This window comes from Sinocyclocheilus grahami, unplaced genomic scaffold, assembly GCF_001515645.1.
Source record: "Sinocyclocheilus grahami isolate Dianchi unplaced genomic scaffold, SAMN03320097.WGS_v1.1 scaffold99.1, whole genome shotgun sequence".
In the NCBI taxonomy this organism is placed as follows: domain Eukaryota; kingdom Metazoa; phylum Chordata; class Actinopteri; order Cypriniformes; family Cyprinidae; genus Sinocyclocheilus; species Sinocyclocheilus grahami.
The window spans coordinates 162,019-175,485 of NW_015505278.1; the positions used below are offsets into that span (position 1 = coordinate 162,019).

Below are 13,467 nucleotides of genomic sequence, written 5' to 3' on the forward strand. Positions count from 1 at the left end.
GTACTGTATACACACACACACACACACACAACGAAGCTCACCTGGTTGGCTGCTAAGAGTCAGGTGGGCTGATGGTCGCTGTGTCACTGTGGTCATGAACTTCGACCCTGATGTATTATATGAATGAGGCATGGCTCTTGCTTCTGAGGGAGAGACAGACAGTAGACAGTCAGCACATTCAGATAGATCATAAAATATCTACTGGTGTTGTACAAGACATTTTAACCTGTTATTTGAACCGCACTGTGTTTTGGTACAGTCTAATTTTGTCATTGTTCCTGGTGTCTCTAGCATTGTGCTGTATGCTGTCATGTGATTATGCTGATTACGAGGAGTGACTGATCATGTACTCACCGTGGAAAGCCTGTTTGGAGATGATACTGTCTGTAACCTGTGGCATAAACAAACAAACAAAAAAAGTCCCATTAGTACAGTGACATATCTTCAAATTCTAGATTGTTAACAGGAATGTGAAAAAATTAAGTTTTATAAGCATGTCTTTCCTCCTTTTTGGTTTTTGTTTCTTGTCTCACATCCGGATGACTGCAGTTAAAGTTTATCTAAAGTTACAAAACAGCAACATAAGTTAATTGTCCATTTTATTACAGAAACACTTTGTTTTTCAGCCTTTGAAGACGGCGGTTTCTAAGGACAGAATTATCTCTTTGTGTTGAGCTGGAACCGCTAAATAGTTTTTAAGGTCACCTTTCTCAAGGGCAGTTTTTCAGTAGTCTGTGACGGCCGTATTTCAACCAGTCAAACCCCAGTATCCAGATCATTAGTCCCACCGGCTGGGTCTTGAACTAAAAACACTCTGATTACTGGCTCGTTTCCATCGCCTCAGGTCAGCCTCAGCTCTGGGATTGATTTAGTGCGTTCCAAACACCGTCTGATTTACCTAAATTAAACTAATTGAAAACTTGTGATGATTTATTAAAAATGGGACTGAATCACTGCATTAAAACTATTTAGCAAAAAATACCATGTTAAATAAAACAATTTCATCAGGAAAAATGTGTTCCATATAATCAGAAGCGGACAAAGTACTCAATTCCATTACTTGAGTGAAAGTACAGATACTGCTGGTCAAATATTACTCCATTACAAGTAAAAGTTGAAAAGACAGATTTTTACTTAAGTAAAAGTACAGAAGTACTTGCTTTCAAAAGTACTTAAGTACCACAAGTAAATTTCCTTTTTTATGTCAATGCACATATTTTTTTATTGTTGTACGTAATACTTGCAATACTTCTGAAGCAACTTAGTATACATTACACCTGCTGAACACACTGAATTAACACCCCTACCCACCCGCAGTATGGTAGTGATCTCACACAGCTCTGACAGTGTGTGCACACATCAATGTGTAGCAATTCATCCACATTTGAACAGAGTGGACAGTGAAATCCTGTAAATACAGAGTGATAAGGAAGAAAAAAAAATCAAACCTGCTTTAAAACCCAGCAACACAACTGTAGTTTAGCAAAATCAGACAATATTGTGTCTAATATATACCACAATATTAACTTTTTATTATTGAATTGTTATAAATAAATATCACATTTACAGCTGGTCAGTGTTCAAAAAATGCTGGGAAATCACTTCATGTAGCCCTACAAGAGTGATTACTGATAAACTGTCTGAAAAAGAAAGAAAGTCACGTTTTAGAGAAGAAAAAGAATCACCCACTGACTTTCAAAGCTGCTACATAGTAACGACTTTCTACTTCGAGGACCTTGATAGAAATGTAGTGGAGTGAAAAGTACAATATTTGTCTTTCAAATGTAGTGAAGTTAAAGTCATAAATTCACAGAAAAAGTAAATGTACTTAGTTACTGTCCGGCTCTGCATATAATCCATAAAGCAGTTCAGATTTAAAAAAAAAACTACTAAGTAACAGGCCAAAGTTTAACCCAACTCCCTGGTTTTGACTTCTCCTAACATTTTCCTTCCACTCTCTTGAATACTTATTGGAAATAGGTTAAATGCCTCTTAAACACCATATAGTTACAAGAAATATCAAATTTGGCATGTACGTTTTACAATATATTTTAGCCTATGAAATGTATGATATTTTGCCTTTCAGTGTTTCGTGGTACATTATGTTGTGTATTACTGTCTGTGTTAAAATATGAACAACTTTTTAAAGCAAACACTTTAATTTTAGCTTTCTGACATGACTGTGTTTGATAAATCAACAAATGAATGTGTTTTTCTTCTTCTAAAGGAATAAAAGTTTATTCCCTTCTCTCTCTGTCTGCCCCCACCTCCCCAGTCCCTCTCTGTCTGGCATCATCCAAGAGTGAGTGTGTGATGGAGTCTCTGTTGTTCTTGGCGCTCTCTCTCTCCTCTCCATTCATCAGACAGCCGAGTGCCTGCAGCCTTTATATCGTGACATAATCTCACCTAGGCCACATCAGAGATGGATTTCTGACCAAGGCTTTTACTTTTTTACCATTATAAATGATCCTGAAATCAATTCCACGTCTCACATATGGAGCAGATAAAGGGCTGTTTTACAAGCATGTTTTTGTACATGCAGCATGTCATACAAGAAAGACAGAAGGAAAAAGAGAACAAGATGGATAGACAGAAATCATTTCAATTGTCTTTATAATTATTTTCATCTTTCCAGCTATGCTGCTTTTATTTTATTTACTCTGCTATGTAATATTCTACTATTCTGGATGGATGGACGGACAGATAAATAGATTGCTAGGATGTTGCTATGATGTAAGATGGTTACTAGGGTGTTTGGGGTGGTTGCTAGGACAAATAGAGAGACTGATAGCTCCTGATAGAATCCCGTTGGACTTTCTGTTATAACTGATCAAAAGGATCCTAACTTTCTTATAGGAAACACAAAAAAACACCAAAAGTAATTTAGAAAGATCTTTCAACATTTTAAAACTCCTTTTGCTGCCAGTGCAATTTCCTTTAACTGTTCTAAACAACATCCTATAGTCAATTAAAAATCCAAAACTCCTGTAGAAATTTTGGTTTATCCAGTAAGATCTTATGGGATTCTTAGTTGATCCCAGTAGGATCCTTTTGGATTGGTTCCCATTTATGACAGAAATTCCAATAAGAATCCATCACACTGAATTTCTTTTGGCTAGGGAGTCAGTGAGGTCTAGTTAAAGTGAGTGCGCAATCTGTTTTCTGTAAAACACAACATAGTTCAGAAGGTTGAGGCCAGAGAACAGACCCATACAAAGACCTCAACAATAACAATAAACACACTCAACATTAAACCTTTGCTCCCCCTGCACTCATGCGCCAGAATAGACGAACGACCAAGGAAGATTTTTCCTTCATTCATGGAGCAGTATGCGGGTGAGTGCATGCACACTGCGTGCGAAGAAAGCCATTAGCATCCTCTCCAGTTTAGTCACTTAGTCAAGCTTAGTCGAGACAGCAATCCAATACTTTAAAACAGCTGTAAGTGCCAGAGTTTGCTCTGTCATTGAGATTCTGAAGTACAGCGCGTTCCCTTCCTCCAGGAGGATTATTAATAAATAACTGTTGCTTTCCTTGGGGCATAGAGCACGGCAAACAATAAATCTCAGAGTGCTAGGCTTTGCTCAGTGTGACTCAGGTAAATGGCTAATAACCCACAGTACTGATAGACACACACATATTTTACAGTGCACGCCTGTTATGGGCCTTTGAATTAATTATGTGTGTATGCTTACAAGTTGTTTCCTGCCATTCTTGGCTGCTGTCTGAGGTCGGCCCCATTCCTCTATACCCCGGCCCCCTTCACCAGAGCCCTCGACGTTCCACTACAGAGCACAACAGTCTGACCTTAAGCACTATGAGAATTCATCTCTCTTTTTTTCTTTCCCTCCCCCTCTGTAAAAGTCTGCATCTATTCACCTGGGACGGCTGCTCCAGCTGTGCGTAAGTTACAACTTAGCTCGGCTGTAGCGTAAATGAAAACCACATTACAACCACTAAAAATGTGATCATTGGACTATTACACTTAAATCAAAAGTAAGCCTTTGCATGAACTAAATATTTATGAAACCTTCTGACCAGGAGTATGTAATTCAGTTGGTCTGCCAGTAATATGACAGACTGATTGGATTACATCAGTGAGAGCATAATTTTTGTGACATATATATTGTTATATAGTTTAGGGTCAGTACGATTTTTTTTTAAATGTTGTTTGAAAGACATCTCATATGCTTACCAAGGCTGCATTTATTTGATCAAAAATACAGTAAAAAAACTGAAATGTTGTGAAATATTATTACAATATAGAATAAGTATTTTCTGTTTTAATATATTTTAAAAAGTAATTTATTCCTGTGATGCAAATCTGAATTTTCAGCAGCCATTACTTCCAATTGTCACACAATACTTCAAAAATCATTCTAATATGCTGATTTCTTGCACAAAAATAAAACATTTCTTATTATTATCAATGTTGAAAACAGTTGTGCTGTTTAATATTTTTGTGGAAACAGTGATACTATTTTTTTTTCAGGATTTTTGAATAAAACATTCAAAATAATACAATTTATTTAAATGTGAAATCTGTTAAAACAGTTTTTGCTGACACTTTTTATTTAATTGAATGCACCCTTGCTGAATAATTTTTTTTTTTTTTTTTTTTAAATATTACTGACTAGTATAGTAAGACATTTATCTTGGTATACCATTCCTAAATAAATAAATATATAGGAATATAATATATTTATTCATATATTAGTATGGATTTTGACTTATGGCTTATGTATCACATTTCTAAGAAAATTAATTGTTTTATAAAAAACTGAAGACAATGTTTTGGATCAATACAGTCAGGTGTTAATTTATGAGACTACACACTACTAATGGTGCATCCAAATTAAATTGAGAACTACAAGACCCCTAGTGTGAACTTTGTCCACATTTAGCTTTAGTCTGGATACGAATATTTCAGATGACTGAACACCAGTTGAGATGCCAACCCCTCCGAGGACCTCAGATGACGACAAACCTGAACTAACATACAAAACTACCAAATTTTCTTTAAGTTTGATCACAACATATAATCATTGCTAATTTGCTATTAATAGTGTTCACCGTTTGTTTGTTTGAATATATGTCATTAACTAACTGCATGATTTTTACTGTACATTTCTGTCATATGAACATCACCTTGACATAGTCACCACTGATAAGCTACTCCTAAATATAATGTAGAAACTATAATTTTCTGTGAAGCTGCTTTGCAACGATTTTTATCGTGAAAGGCGCTATACAAATAAACGTGAATTAAATTTAATTGAATTTAGGACTTAAAAGCGGCTGGTGCAACCCTACCCTGCACTTTAAAAACAGCAGACAGCATTAGTTATGTTTGTGCCTGTGTCTAATTCCTCGCTCTCTTTCGTCAGGGCTCTTTGCCACAGTGACACTTAATGGGGTGTTAAAGATGTGACAGGCTGTCTTCAGTCTTTCTTTTGGTGTGGAGAATGGGCTTGAAGACTTCCGAGGCTTTAAACCCAACTTAATGTCTTTCTTTCTCTCTCTCTCTTTTTTTTAGACGGAAAGTCGCTGCGGAGCACTCGCTGAAATTCGACTCTAAGTAATACCAGCTTTGAGAGCTCAGCACATATTTGGCAGGAGGCGAGCCATCGTGTAACTCCAAGCAGTGCAACATGAGAACACCAACTGGACCGACCTTTATTACTTTATTAACGTTTTTCTTTTTTTTCACCTTTTTTCATCCTAGCAAATCTCATGTTTACTTGTTATCAAACCCAATCCACAAGCTAGTAGTTTCCCATAGATTTCTGAAACAAACAATACATTCATCCAGAGAAACCGCATGTAGTAAAACCAACCACACCATCAAAAACACGGTCCTTGAGCTATGATAATGCAGAAGATAAAGGTTAGAGGGTAGACTGAGATGGCCTTTGTGTTTGTTCTGAGGCTGGCGGAAAATCTTGCGGCTGGCGGGATGCCCCGAGTATGATCACTGCTTTCATCGTAAATCTGTTTCAGACGCCGGTGGTGATGCAGTGCTGCGGATGTGAGCCCGAAGACGAGATGCTTCCTCATCTAATGAGTCATTAGGAGAATCTGAGACAAGCGGAGAATGGGGACAAAACGTCCCATTTAGCTTTGCGGGAAACTGAGGAGGGATTTAGGGATATTGAGAGGACTCAAGTGGCTGCTGCGGGGTCCTGTTCAGGTGTAGGTTGAGTATATAATATTCCTTGGAATGCTGATATTATTTCTAGACTGGATCGTATCCATTCTGGCTGAGATGTTGTAGCGTCTTTTGATTTGTTGACTTGCATATACTGCACGTCTGTATGCCGTTTGTGTGCGGAGTCCGGCTAAAGTTGAGAATCTGGAGGACTTTTCTTTTTGCTTTTTTTTTGGAGCCCTCCATAATAACTACCAGGTGTTCTGGCATTCTCTGGATTCTGAAGGCCTTCGCTTCAGAAACATGCATTTCCTTCATCTCTCCCTGTTTCAGACGCCGGTGGTGATGCAGTGCTGCGGATGTGAGCCCGAAGACGAGATGCTTCCTCATCTAATGAGTCATTAGGAGAATCTGAGACAAGCGGAGAATGGGGACAAAACGTCCCATTTAGCTTTGCGGGAAACTGAGGAGGGATTTAGGGATATTGAGAGGACTCAAGTGGCTGCTGCGGGGTCCTGTTCAGGTGTAGGTTGAGTATATAATATTCCTTGGAATGCTGATATTATTTCTAGACTGGATCGTATCCATTCTGGCTGAGATGTTGTAGCGTCTTTTGATTTGTTGACTTGCATATACTGCACGTCTGTATGCCGTTTGTGTGCGGAGTCCGGCTAAAGTTGAGAATCTGGAGGACTTTTCTTTTTGCTTTTTTTTTGGAGCCCTCCATAATAACTACCAGGTGTTCTGGCATTCTCTGGATTCTGAAGGCCTTCGCTTCAGAAACATGCATTTCCTTCATCTCTCCTCACTCACTCATTCGCTGCCTTCGCCACGAACACTCTCTCGATCCTCCTTATCCTCTCATTCTTTTTCTGTGTGCTTTACCTCTGTGCTGACATGAAGCTGGAAAAGAGCCCGAAGCCTCGGCGTGTGCTTGTTCGACCTGTTTCTTTCTCTGCGTGAAAATATCTTCCTCCTTTATCTAAATCTGAATCTCACCCTCTAATTCGTATCGACACGTGAACATCCAAGCAAATACATGCACGTATACGCTATGTTTTCTCTCTGTGTATTTTGAGACTCATGTACTCGTCTAACCCTTAAGTTCTCTTTTTATTTGGCAAAACTCTCCATTATTTGTTTACTTTTTCCACTGACCGATCCCCTAGCATGATCAGGGAATTCTTTAAAGCACCATAATTGCATCTCTCAGAAGTGGCGCATGTGTTTTTAATTATGAGGCAAATGCCTCTGTCTCTGAGTGCCAATAAATTGTTTGCAGCCTCACTCAATTAGTAGTGAAAGATTTGACGGTACGCACGGGCTGTTGCACATAGCGGCAGGAGGGAAAGGGGTAGGACGGGGTAGACATGTTCCGTAAATCTGATAACACATATTCCCAGAGCCGAGGGACTTGGGTAAACCAAGAGGTGGCACGGAAAATTACTAAAGAAAAATGGCAGAAGTTGCGACACTTCCACCATAATGAAAAGCCTAAAGCTGTAATGAAAAGCCTAAAGTCAAAATGAACCCTATTTACTTTCTAAACAAATGTTTCCTGGTTTTATTGTGAATGATTCATTGGTGCAGGTTGTTCCAAACAAAGAATTTCTTTCTCCTCTGAAACAACTTTTACTTTTCTGCTGATGTCACTTAGGCCATCAAGGCTATTGGATAATGTTAACCAATAGCCAAATAGTTATTTATTCAGTCTAACACTGATTGATAAAATCAAATAGGGACGCACAATATATTGGTACCATAACAGTAATCTTCTGATGTTAAAGTGCCCCAATTATGCCATTTCAAATATTGCCTTTCATGCAGTGTGTAATGTAGCTGTATGTGAATGTAAAGGATTTGCTAAGTTGTAAAGCTGAAAGTGCACAATAAAGAAAGTTATTGTCTCCCAAATGAAACCAATCAACTCTGAACAGCCTAAAAGAGTCGTCAGTAATTCAAATACCACTTGCGTGACAGCGACATGTCACGGGGGAACACATTTGCTTAATGCCCACCTATGTTCTATGTTGGCCGGCTGCAAACAACTTGACCCGCCCTCAAACACTGTAGTTTGTTCGTGTGGTTAACATCATGTCGAGAAGATGCTGTGTCCTACGCTGTGAAAGTAAATTTGTTTTATTTTCACTTCTGAAAGATGAGTCTGCAAAGAATCAGTGGTTAAAATTCACAGCAGTACAATCTTTTTTTTTTTTTTGGTGTTCTTGTCATTTTGCTGATGACTGCTTCTCTATTTTTGGGGTAGTTCAACGCGGGATTCCCAAACGCTTGCTCTTGAAAGATGGCTCAGTACACAGTTTATTTGGACCAGCTGGCTCCACTGAATCACAACCTGTAAGTATGATAAATAATAGATGTTTATATTTTCTATTGAGTGTTCAAAATACGGAACTACGAAAATGGGTGTATCGTTTCTGACGCGCAGTAAGCGGTAGACCAATCACAGCAGACTAAGCCATCTGACCAATCAGTGCAGAGTAGGCTCACGGAAAGGAGGGGTTAAAGAGAACCACTTCGAACTAATCGTTTGAGAATCATTGGAAAATGAAGTGATATGAAATGCATATTTTCAGAAAACGAAAGCGTTTTTTGACCTTGCATGCATGCAAACCTATTATAGGAGACTCCCAAAACAATATTAGGAATCTTAAAAATGGCAAAATAGGGGCACTTTAAAGATGTTTAATTAGTTTTATTCATGAATAATGGATATATAATTGTTCATGTTTTATTTTAATTTATTTTGACAAAATATAAATTTTAATATCTGCCTTAACATATAATACTAGTGTCATAAAAAATAAATTCACATTTTTATTTAGCAAGGATGCATAGTGAAAGAGTGACATTATTTTACATGGATACAGTTTATGTTACAGTTAATGCTGTTGTTTTCTGTTAATCAAAGAACCCTGAAAAAACCCCACAAAAATATTAAGCAGCAAAAACTGTTTTCAATGTTTCCTGAGCAACAATTCAGCATCAAATAAATGCAGTATTGCTGAGCATAAGAGTTCTATCAAAAACATTAAAAAATCTTACAGATCTCAAACTTTTCAACTGTACTGTGTTTAGTGTAAATAAGTGTTTGACTTTACTACTTGATGCTCTGCAAGTCTAATCACACCTTTAGAACAAGACTTGCTCAAAACCAAGCCCTAGGCTTTCAAACATGTCAGTTTTATTAATGTAACCACCACTGGAAGGCTGTGAGGGGAAAAAGCTGAATGCTGAAGGGATAACCAGCCACGCCAGGGGAAAACCAAGCCATTTCCTTCAAATCTGAGCTCTGACTGCTAGACTGGTTCATGATCGGGACAAGGGGGTGACTCACCCTCTACAATGCTGCATATACAAGCATAAATGCCTGAAAAACTCTCCCATGACTCATCCATCCACTTTTCTTCCCTAAGGAGATTGTAATCACTTGCCAGGACACATTTATGGTAATAGCATGTTGCTTCTTGCTGTGAGGAGCTTAATTTGATACTGTTGTCTACAATTGTGCCCATGCATTGAAAAGGCAGATGATGTTTTTAATAGCTGTTATTAAGACACGGCTTGCCTCAACAGATATCCCAACAAATGAAGGCAGAATGTTGTGCAACAAGTACAATCAAACCGAGACATGAACTCACCTTGGAAATATAGGCTTTGATACCCTCAGCTAGCTTGATGCAAGGTTCTCCAAACAATTGGGCCAGGTCTTCGGGAATGTCCCGGTCTTTATCCAGGGCGTTGAGCAAGCCCAAGCACCGCAGCTCTTCTGTAACCCCCTGATTTTTAACCTGCCAATAGGATAAAAGTTTTAAAACAAGCCCAATTCAGAGACACTTGGAATCAGTACATTAAAATGAGGTTTGAATGCAACGTCATCCCAAGGAACAATGAAAATGGCACTTTGGTTTAGGAAGCAAATTGGGAAACAATCAACAGGGAGCTGAAGGCATGCTCAATGAGGAAACAATCTGCTCAAGGCTGGAGCGTAGGCTGAAGATCAAAATGAGGGCATGTATCCCTCTTGACCCTTTCCAGGAAAGTAGATGAGAACATCTGCAAAGGGGCTTCTATGGAAAGCCAGTGGGGTACAAGTTCAGCTCAAGACTTTGAGCCAGCTGGAGAGGTATGTCCTACATAATGAGGTACTTTGAAATGACCTTGCTCTGAAACCCTTGCTCTTATTTTCTGTCCCGTTCTCTCTCTTTCTGTCTCTGTTCAGAAACCCAGTGTCTTTCCAAGAAATATGTCGCCAGTTAAGGATCTCTGTGTGCAATTTTGAAGCCTTGAGTCACGGTCCGCCAAATCTCTTAATGACTCTCCAGTTGCCGACGGAGCGTGGCAGCAGAAGGTGTGTTTCGTTAACTCTTACCACGTTATGGTTTTCAAAGCGAGTCGGGCAGGTAATGAGGGTCCTACATGGTGAGCAGGGCTGCGCTCACAGGAACAGCTCAAGACTGATCTGAGATCAGTTTTGCAATTTCTTGTGTGACCACACAAACGAGGCTGGTCCTAGTCCTGGAAGGACTTACAGTATTGGGGCTAGGCTCCTTCATTTGTGTTGATCGACAACCCATTTGCAGTTTTGTATCATGGGTAAGCTTGGGCTGGTTCTGGATCAGCACATTAAAACGACTTCAGTATAAGCAGAAAAGTACATTAATAAGAAAGGTTAGTTTAGTAGCATGTTACAGTTTACATTATTTACTGAATTAGGTTTTAACTTTTTTTACAGCATCCATTAAATTATATTTTTATATATTTCTCTATAAATAAATATTAAAAATCATTGTTCATTCATAATACATGACAATTAGAGTTAGAGAGTTGGATTTGTACCCCGAAGGTTGTGGGTTTGAGTCTCAGGTCCGGCAGGAATAGTCAATGGGGGGGGAGTGAATAACCAGCACTCTCTTCCACCCTCAATACCACGACTGAAGTGAGACCCTTGAGCAAGGCACTGAACCCCCAACTGCTCCCCGGGCGCCGCAGCAATATGGCTGCCCACTGCTCCGGGTGTGTGTTCACAGTGTGTGTGTGATCACTACTGTGTGTGTGCACTTGGATGGGTTAAATGCAGAACACAAATTCCGAGTATGGGACACCATACTTGGCCACACGTCACTTCACTTCATATAGGGTAACAAGGTTATATTTACCACCTGAGCTATTTCTGATCTTCTTTTTTCACCTGGAAAATAGAAACGCCCTCTGACAGGTTACTTGATGTGTCATATCTTGTGCTTGCATGTACATGTTCAAAACCTTCTTAAACGTAAACAACTACTTGTCATGTAAGTGCCTACTTCCTCGTATTTCTCTTTTAGAAATGGGTCAGTCACACGTGCCCTGAATGGAATCTAAAGTACTGTCCAGGGTGTGGAGAAGTATGAGCCAGAAATTGATCATTTGTCATCATGAGTTACACCAAATAAATTCAACAACTCCGGGTCAATGCTGCTACACCCTAATACATGTAAACTTTGACAGTATTGCTATACGTAATCTTTCACAGATGGGCCGACTCACAAAAATCATGTAGCTCAAAACGCGGTAAATTAAGTAAAATCAACATAGATGGTGGTATTGAGTCACTGGTAGTGAGACTAGTGGAGCTCTGGAGGGTTTCTGATCTCAGAGAGGGCAGCAGGAAGTGGGGAACAATGCTTCAGTGTTAGCCCTCATTTCTGTAGCTCGGGAAAAGAAGCCACCACTGAACTTTCTGCTTCATTCCACATCCATTGCTTTTTTGGGAAAGGATTAAATAAGAGAAACCAGGCGTGTAACTTAAATCCATGCTCCGGGCTCTCTGTCTCTGCATCTCACTATAACGTCTCACCCTTCCTCTTGCTTCTCTCTTTTTATGGTTACTCCTGATCCATATGTATGTTTATTCTAGTTCCCCCCTGCGGTCTCAAAGAAAAGAAAGCAGCCTGAAAGTTGGTCGTGATCTAAATGACTGAAGCCCTGCATCTTCGGACGAATTCCCAGAGGGCTACAGGTTTGTCTAAGCAGGTCTTCAAAGGAAATTCCAGCCAAATATTCAATTTATGCATTTGGCAAAGAACAAACTCTGAGGAGATTATTCTCTTTCTTTTTCCTTCTCCAGAAGACCACACTGAAGTCAAAACCTCTCTCTCTGGCCTTGGGTCGACTAGTCTCTAAAAGCAATAAATCATGTCACGTTAAGGAGGAAACCTCCTTTCTGAGCAAAGTTTGGTTTTTATTTAGACTCAGACAATGAAGTGTATGCAAACAAGTTCAGTAGGTGCTTTCCTCACAATGACGAGTTTCTCTAAAATTAGCGCATGACTACAAGTGAACCTTGATATAGGCGTGTGACACAAACAACAAGTTAAAGTTACCAATACAGTGCATAGTCAGCATGCCTTTGGCCCTCTAATATGCACCTGTACATACAAGCATTCGACTTTACAATGACCGGTGCCATTGTGTGTGGCAAAAGCCCCGGTTGCCAAGGGTAACAATCCTTTTTTTCTTATAATCACCTTTGTCTTGGCTTCTCTCATTGGCTCATAAACCTCTGGTAAATAGCCAATGAAGACAGGCCTTATTAAGAGTCCATTGTGATGCGTTTTTAAAGCCCTCTGGGTGTTCTATGAAGTCTCGGGCCATCACCGTCCCGTTCTGCTCTGTCTGACTGAATGTTACAATTCTAGAATACTAACTATGTGCCTGTCAGTGGACCCCGGCTTCTTTTCCCCATCCAAATGGGGCCCCAACAGTCGTCTCGCTCTACTAGAATATCTAAGTAATTCTGAGAAGCAGGATTTTCCCCCCCGTCCACACGTAATTAATACAGAAATTAAACATGACATGGACAGATTGGAGTAATTATGAACTTATTTTATCTCAAGTTACTTGACTGAATAGCACGTTTTAGCCTCCTTTTGGGACTAATCACGTCAGAAATGTACTTTTTATGTTAAATTTGATTATTGTCAAAAAAAGGCCGATAAAATGCCCCTACATGTCGGTGGAACATTCCGTCTGCAGTTTTCATTGCTGTGCTAATGGCGCTAAATGAGGGAGTAGCATTGTTTATTAGCTGTCCTGTTGGTGTAAACCAGTACTTTGTTTGTCCTTGCAGACTCTGATAATGGAGTAAAATGGAGGTGTTTACTCGTCTTTTAGGACAACACTGTGAGCATCCCATCTGGTCAGTGCACCAACAGTGAGCACAGGATATTTATGTTACTGCTGAAGAATGTTCATTAGGCAACAGCTGTGTGAAAAAGAAAAAAAAAAAGATTTTTTTTTTTAAGCACATTCTCACTCAA

At 39.3% G+C, this 13,467-nt stretch overlaps 1 long non-coding RNA gene across 1 annotated transcript; it reads left to right on the forward strand.

The window, feature by feature from the left end:
- The first annotated feature begins 9,879 nt into the window (after nucleotides 1-9,879).
- On the forward strand, nucleotides 9,880-12,161 carry LOC107588131 (uncharacterized). The gene is made up of 3 exons (XR_001609544.1): nucleotides 9,880-10,292; nucleotides 10,389-10,517; nucleotides 12,066-12,161. It is a non-coding gene; the product is annotated as an uncharacterized lncRNA (long non-coding RNA).
- The last annotated feature ends 1,306 nt before the right edge of the window (nucleotides 12,162-13,467 follow it).